An 8,887-nucleotide genomic window follows, 5' to 3' on the forward strand; every position below is an offset into this window, starting at 1 on the left:
GAAAAGCTGGTATGAACTCGATCTATTTTGTTTTTGTAAATATGACTAGCTCATCATTCCTAATTGAGCTTTGTTATGAGAGAAACATGTTTGCAATGACAACTTAGAGATCATAGTTTCTGATGCCATGCTTAATTAGATAGGAGCTTATAATGGTTTGTCTTAGATGCCAACATGAATTTCATGATGATTATGATGTAGTATGATAGGATGGTATCCTCCTTTGAATGATTCAAGTGGCTTGACTTGGCGCATGTTTACGCATGTAGCTGAAACAAAATCAACATAGCCTCTATGACATTCATGTTTATGGTGATTTATGTCCTACTCATGCTTGCACTCAATGTTGGTTAATTTCAATGCATTTTGATTACTGTTGTCGCTCTCTAGTTGGTGGCTTCCCAGTCTTTTGTTAGCCTTCACTTGTACTAAGAGGGAATACTGCTTGTGCATCCACTTTCATAAAACCAAAGTTGTTCCATATGAGTCCACTATACCTACCTATATGCGGTATCTACCTGCCGTTCCAAGTAAATTTGCATGTGCCACTCTCTAAACCTTCAATTAATAATCTGTTTTGCATGCCCGAGCCACTCATGTGGTGACAAGGGGCGATCAGTATCTTCCATGCTAGGCGTGTTATCCTCGATACGTGTTTATTCACTATCACTCACGAGAAAGGGGCCGGTAATTCGAATGCCCAGTTCCATGCTCAGATCGAAAAGATATTGCAAACAAAAGTCCCCCTGGATTGTTGTTGGTATGGACAACACCCGAGGATTTGGCTAGTCGTGGAGTGTGATTGATCGTGGTGGGGGAGTCAAAACTTTACTTTACTTTTCTCTTTGGGAACCGCCTATACTATGTGTAGCATGGAAGATGGTGAAAACTCTTGGTCATCGCGTTGACAATGAAAGCATGCCACCCAAAATTATTTATCTCTGTCTTCAAAGCTTGAGTTCTGGCACCTCTGCAAATCAATGCTTCCCTCTGCGAAGGGCCTATCTATTTACGTTTATGTTGAGTCATCCTCTTCTTATCAAAAGGCACCAATTAGAGAGCACATCTGTCATTTTTATGCTTTTCTATTAATTGATATTGAGTATGACTGTGACTGGATCGTCTTTGCCAGGAATTACAATGTTCAGTCAGCCCTTGGTCTTTGAAGGTGCTCCGCATTTATGTTTTGCGGTCTCAGAAAGAGCTAGCGAGATACCATCTGCTCATATTGCTTCATGATTGTTTTGATTGAAGTGTTGACGTTTGAAACTTATTATTATTGCTCGCTAGTTGATTATGCCATTGATATGAGTTTGCCATGAGACCTAAATGTCATTGCTTATGTGATTAGCTTATGATCTTGCTGAAAATCTGAATATGAGTTAGACATAATTACAACAACAAGATCAAACAGAGTTCGTAAAAGTTTTTCTTTTTGTCTCTTTCAGTTTGTCAACTGAATTGCTTGAGGACAAGCAAGGCTTTAAGCTTGGGGGAGTTGATACGTCTCCATCGTATCTACTTTTCCAAACTCTTTTGCCCTTATTTTGGACTCTAATTTGCATGATTTGAATGGAACTAACCCGGACTGATGCTGTTTTCAGCAGAATTGCCATAGTGTTGTTTTTGCGCAGAAATAAAAGTTTTCAGAATGACATGGAAATTTACGAGGACTTTTTGTGGAATATATAAAAAATACTGGCGCAAGAATTACCTAGAGGGACGGAGCCAGGATCCCACAAGCCTAGGAGGCGCCCCCGAGCCGCGCATGGCTGGCTTGTGAGCCCCTCGTGGCTCCTCCGCCTCCAATTCCAGTTCTATATATTCTCTCTTGCCCGAAAAAAATCAAGGATATGAGTTCATCGCGTTTTACGATACGAAGGCGCCGCCACCACCTGTTCTCCATCTGGAGGGCAGATCTGGAGTCCGTTCTAGGCTCCGGAGAGGGGAGATCGTCGCCGTCGTCATCACCAACCATCCTTCATCGCCAATTCCATGATGATCTTCATCGTTCGTGAGTAATCTCATCATAGGCTTGCTGGACGGTGATGGGTTGGATGAGATCTATCATGTAATCGAGTTAGTTTTGATGGGGATTGATCCCTAGTATCTGTTGGAATTGTGCCCTAGAGGCAATAATAAATGTATAGTTATTATTATAATTCCTGTATCAAGATAATAGTTTATTATCCATGCTATAATTGTATTGAATGAAGACTCATTTACATGTGTGGATACATAGACAAAACACCGTCCCTAGCATGCCTCTAGTTGGCTAGCCAGTTGATCGATGATAGTCAGTGTCTTCTGATTATGAACAAGGTGTTGTTGCTTGATAACTGGATCACGTCATTGGGAGAATCACGTGATGGACTAGACCCAAACTAATAGACATAGCATGTTGATCGTGTCATTTTGTTGCTACTGTTTTCTGCGTGTCAAGTATTTATTCCTATGACCATGAGATCATATAACTCACTGACACCGGAGGAATGCTTTGTGTGTATCAAGCGTCGCAACGTAACTGGGTGACTATAAAGATGCTCTACAGGTATCTCCGAAGGTGTTAGTTGAGTTAGTATGGATCAAGACTGGGATTTGTCACTCCGTATGACGGAGAGGTATCTCGGGGCCCACTCGGTAATACAACATCACACACAAGCCTTGCAAGCAATGTAACTTAGTGTAAGTTGCGGGATCTTGTATTGCGGAACGAGTAAAGAGACTTGCCGGTAAACGAGATTGAAATAGGTATGCGGATACTGACGATCGAATCTCGGGCAAGTAACATACCGAAGGACAAAGGGAATGACATACGGGATTATACGAATCCTTGGCACTGAGGTTCAAACGATAAGATCTTCGTAGAATATGTAGGATCCAATATGGGCATCCAGGTCCCGCTATTGGATATTGACCGAGGAGTCTCTCGGGTCATGTCTACATAGTTCTCGAACCCGCAGGGTCTGCACACTTAAGGTTCGACGTTGTTTTATGCGTATTTGAGTTATATGGTTGGTTACCGAATGTTGTTCGGAGTCCCGGATGAGATCACGGACGTCACGAGGGTTTCCGGAATGGTCCGGAAACGAAGATTGATATATAGGATGACCTCATTTGATTACCGGAAGGTTTTTCGGAGTTACCGGGAATGTACCGGGAATGACGAATGGGTTCCGGGGGTTCACCGGAGGGGGGCAACCCACTCCGGGGAAGCCCATAGGTATTTGTGGGGGTTACACCAGCCCTTAGTGGGCTGGTGGGACAGCCCACCAAGTCCTATGCGCCAAGGAATAAAAATCAAAGGAAGAAAGAAAAAAAAAGGAAGAAGTGGGAAGGGGGAAGGACTCCCTCCCACCAAACCAAGTAGGACTCGGTTTGGGGGGGGAGAGTCCTCCCCCCTGGCTCGGCCGACCCCTTGGGGTTCCCTTGGACCCCAAGGCAAGGTCCCCCTCCCTCCTCCTATATATATGGGGCTTTTAGGGCAGATTTGAGACGACTTTCTCACGGCTGCCAGACCACATATCTCCATAGTTTTTCCTCTAGATCGTGTTTCTGCGGAGCTCGGGCGGAGCCCTGCTGAGACAAGATCATCACCAACCTCCGGAGCGCCGTCACGCTGCCGGAGAACTCTTCTACCTCTCCATCTCTCTTGCTGGATCAAGAAGGCCGAGATCATCGTCGAGCTGTACGTGTGCTGAACGCGGAGGTGCCGTCCGTTCGGTACTAGATCGTGGGACTGATCGCGGGATTGTTCGCGGGGCGGATCGACGGACGTGAGGACGTTCCACTACATCAACCGCGATCTCTAATCGCTTCTGCTGTACGATCTACAAGGGTACGTAGATCACTCATCCCCTCTCGTAGATGGACATCACCATGATAGGTCTTCGTGCGCGTAGAAATTTTTTTGTTTCCCATGCGACGTTTCCCAACAGTGGCATCATGAGCTAGGTTCATGCGTAGATGTCTTCTCGAGTAGAACACAAAAGGTTTTGTGGGCGGTGATGTGCGTCTTGCTGCCCTCCTTAGTCTTTTCTTGATTCCGCGGTATTGTTGGATTGAAGCGGCTTGGACCGACATTACTCGTACGCTTACGAGAGACTGGTTTCATCGTTACGAGTAACCCCCTTTGCTCAAAGATGACTGGCAAGTGACGGTTTCTCCAACTTTAGTTGAATCGGATTTGACCGAGGAGGTCCTTGGATGAGGTTAAATAGCAACTCATATATCTCCGTTGTGGTGTTTGCGTAAGTAAGATGCGATCCTACTAGATACCCTTGGTCACCACGTAAAACATGCAACAACAAAATTAGAGGACGTCTAACTTGTTTTTGCAGGGTATGATTGTGATGTGATATGGCCAAACGATGTGATGTGATATATTGGATGTATGAGATGATCATGTTGTAATAAGAAATATCGACTTGCATGTCGATGGTACGACAACCGGCAGGAGCCATAGGGTTGTCTTTATACTAACATATGTGCTTGCAGATGCGTTTACTATTTTGCTAGGATGTAGCTTTAGTAGTGATAGCATAAGTAGCACGACAACCCCGATGGCGACACGTTGATGGAGATCATGATGATGGAGATCATGGTGTGGCGCCGGTGACAAGAAGATCGTGCCGGTGCTTTGGTGATGGAGATCAAGAAGCACGTAATGATGGCCATATCATGTCACTTATGAATTGCATGTGATGTTAATCCTTTTATGCACCTTGTTTTGCTTAGAACGACGGTAGCATTATGAGGTGATCTCTCACTAAAATTTCAAGACAAAATTGTGTTCTCCCCGACTGTGCACCGTTGCTACAGTTCGTCGTTTCGAGACACCACGTGATGATCGGGTGTGATAGACTCAACGTTCACATACAACGGGTGCAAAACAGTTGCGCACGCGGAACACTCGGGTTAAGCTTGACGAGCCTAGCATGTGCAGACATGGCCTCGGAACACATGAGACCGAAAGGTCGATCATGAATCATATAGTTGATATGATTAGCATAGGGATGCTTACCACTGAAACTACTCTCGACTCACGTGATGATCGGACTTGGGATAGTGTAAGTGGATCATGAACCACTCAAATGACTAGAGAGATGTACTTTTTGAGTGGGAGTTTAGCATATAATTTGATTAAGTTGAACTCTAATTATCTTGAACATAATCTAAGTCCACTTTGAATATATTTGTGTTGTAGATCATGGCTCACGCAAGTGTCATCCTCAATTTTAATACGTTCCTAGAGAAAGCTAAGTTGAAAGATGATGGAAGCAACTTTGTAGACTGGGCTCGTAATCTTAGGCTAATCTTACAAGCTGGAAAGAAGGATTATGTCCTTAATGCTGCGCTAGGAGATGAACCACCCGTTACGGCTGATCAGGATGTTAAGAACGCTTGGCTAGCACGAAAGGAGGACTACTCAATAGTTCAATGTGCAGTCTTGTATGGCTTAGAGCCGGGACTTCAACGTCGCTTTGAGCGTCATGGAGCATTTGAGATGTTCCAGGAGTTGAAGTTTATCTTTCAGAAGAACGCCCGGATCGAGAGGTATGAGACCTCCGATAAATTCTATGCCTGCAAGATGGAGGAAAGCTCGTCTGTCAGTGAACATGTGCTCAAGATGTCTGGGTACTCAAACCGTCTAGCTGAACTAGGGATTGAACTCCCGCAAGAAGCTATCACTGACAGAATCCTCCAATCACTGCCGCCAAGCTATAAAGGCTTTGTGTTGAACTACAACATGCAAGGGATGAACAAGTCTCCCGGCGAGTTGTTTGCGATGCTAAAAGTCGCAGAGTCTGAACTCCGTAAAGAGCATCAAGTGTTGATGGTGAGCAAGACCACTAGTTTCAAGAGAAACGGCAAAGGCAAGAAGGGCAATTCGAAGAAGAGCGGCAAGCCTGTTGCCAATCCGCCGAAGAAACCCAAGGCTGGACCTAAGCCTGAAACAGAGTGCTTCTATTGCAAGGGTATGGGTCACTGGAAGCGCAACTGCCCCAAGTATCTGGCAGATAAGAAGGCGGGCAAAGAAAAATCAGGTATATTTGATATACATGTTATTGATGTGTACTTAACCAGCTCTCGTAGTAGTGTCTGGGTATTCGATACCGGTTCTGTTGCTCACATTTGCAACTCGAAACAGGAACTGCGGAATAGACGGAGGCTGGCGAAAGACGAAGTGACGATGCGCGTAGGAAACGGTTCCAAGGTTGATGCAATCGCCGTCGGCACCGTGTCACTTCAACTACCATCGGGATTAGTGATGAACTTAAATCATTGTTATTTAGTGCCTGCGTTGAGCATGAACATTATATCTGGATCTTGTTTATTGCGAGACAGTTACTCTTTTAAGTCTGAGAATAATGGTTGTTCTATTTCTATGAGTAACATCTTTTATGGTCATGCACCGAATGTGAGAGGATTGTTCATATTGAATCTCGATAGCGATACGCATATACATAACATTGAGACCAAAAGAGTTAGAGTAAACAATGATAGCGCCATATTTTTGTGGCACTGCCGCTTGGGTCATATTGGTGTAAAGCGCATGAAGAAACTCCATGCCGATGGACTTTTGGAGTCACTTGACTTTGATTCACTTGACACGTGCGAACCATGCCTCATGGGCAAGATGACTAAAACTCCGTTCTCCAGAACAATGGAGCGTGCAAGTGACTTATTGGAAATCATACATACCGATGTGTGTGGTCCAATGAGCGTGGAGGCACGCGGCGGATATCGTTATTTTCTCACCTTCACTGACGATTTGAGCAGATATGGTTATGTCTACTTAATGAAGCACAAGTCTGAAACATTTGAAAAGTTCAAGCAATTTCAGAGTGAAGTAGAAAATCATCATAACAAGAAGATCAAGTTCCTACGGTCTGATCGTGGGGGTGAATATCTGAGTTTCGAGTTTGGTACTCACTTAAGACAATGTGGAATTGTTTCGCAGTTAACACCGCCTGGAACACCACAGCGTAATGGTGTGTCCAAACGTCGTAATCGTACTTTATTAGAAATGGTGCGATCTATGATGTCTCTTACTGATTTGCCGTTATCGTTTTGGGGTTATGCATTAGAAACAGCTGCATTCACTTTAAATAGGGCACCATCGAAATCCGTTGAGACGACACCATACGAACTGTGGTATGGAAAAAGGCCAAAGTTGTCGTTTCTTAAAGTTTGGGGATGTGATGCTTATGTCAAAAAGCTTCAGCCTGAAAAGCTGGAACCCAAAGCGGAAAAATGCGTCTTCATAGGTTACCCAAAAGAGACAGTTGGGTACACCTTCTATCTCAAATCCGAGGGCAAAGTGTTTGTTGCTAAAAACGGAACTTTTCTCGAGAAGGAGTTTCTCTCGAGAGAATTGAGTGGGAGAAAGATAGAAATTGACGAGGTTGTCGAACCTCTCATCCCTCTGGATGGTGGCGCAGGGCAGGGGGAAACCCCTGTGATTGCGACGCCGGTTGAGGAGGAAGTTAATGATGATGATCATGAAACTCCAGTTCAAGTTTCTGTTGAACCACGCAGGTCGACGAGATCACGCGCTGCTCCAGAGTGGTACGGTAATCCCGTCTTGACAATCATGTTGTTAGACAACAATGAACCTGCAAATTATGAAGAAGCAATGGTGGGCCCAGATTCCAACAAATGGCTAGAAGCCATGAAATCCGAGATAGGATCCATGTATGAGAACAAAGTATGGACTTTGGAGATACTACCTGAGGGCCGCAAGGCTATTCAGAACAAATGGATCTTTAAGAAGAAGACGGACGCTGACGGTAATGTGACCGTTTATAAAGCTCGACTTGTGGCAAAGGGTTTTTCACAAGTTCCAGGAATTGACTACGATGAGACTTTCTCTCCCGTAGCGATGCTTAAGTCCGTCAGAATCATGTTAGCAATAGCTGCATTTTTCGATTATGAAATCTGGCAGATGGATGTCAAAACGGCGTTCCTTAACGGTTTCCTTAAGGAAGAGTTGTATATGATGCAACCCGAAGGTTTTGTCGATCCTGAAAATGCTGACAAAGTGTGCAAGCTCCAGCGATCCATTTATGGACTGGTGCAAGCATCTCGGAGTTGGAACAAGCGCTTTGATGAGGTGATCAAAGCATTTGGGTTTATACAAGTGGTTGGAGAATCTTGTATTTACAAGAAAGTGAGTGGGAGCTCTGTGGCGTTTCTAATACTATATGTGGATGACATATTACTGATTGGAAACAACGTGGAGCTTTTGGAGAGCATAAAAGGTTACTTGAATAAAAGTTTCTCTATGAAGGACCTAGGAGAAGCTGCTTACATACTAGGCATTAAGATCTATAGGGATAGATCAAAACGCCTGATAGGACTTTCACAAAGCACGTACCTTGATAAAGTTTTGAAGAGGTTCAAAATGGAACAGTCCAAGAAAGGGTTCTTGCCTGTGTTACAAGGTACGAGATTGAGTAAGACTCAGTGCCCAGCAACTGATGAAGATAGAGAGCATATGCGCTCCGTCCCCTATGCTTCAGCCATAGGCTCTATCATGTATGCAATGCTGTGCACTAGACCGGATGTTAGCCTGGCCATAAGTATGGCAGGCAGGTTCCAGAGTAATCCAGGAGTGGATCACTGGACGGCGGTCAAGAATATCCTGAAGTACCTGAAAAGGACTAAGGAGATGTTTCTCGTGTATGGAGGTGACGAAGAGCTCGCCGTAAAAGGTTACGTCGATGCAAGCTTTGACACAGATCCGGACGACTCTAAGTCGCAAACCGGATACGTATTTATTCTTAATGGGGGTGCAGTAAGCTGGTGCAGTTCCAAGCAAAGCGTCGTAGAAGATTCTACATGTGAAGCGGAGTACATGGCTGCCTCGGAGGCGGCTAAGGAG

This window comes from Hordeum vulgare, chromosome 2H, assembly GCF_904849725.1.
Source record: "Hordeum vulgare subsp. vulgare chromosome 2H, MorexV3_pseudomolecules_assembly, whole genome shotgun sequence".
In the NCBI taxonomy this organism is placed as follows: Eukaryota; Viridiplantae; Streptophyta; class Magnoliopsida; order Poales; family Poaceae; genus Hordeum; species Hordeum vulgare.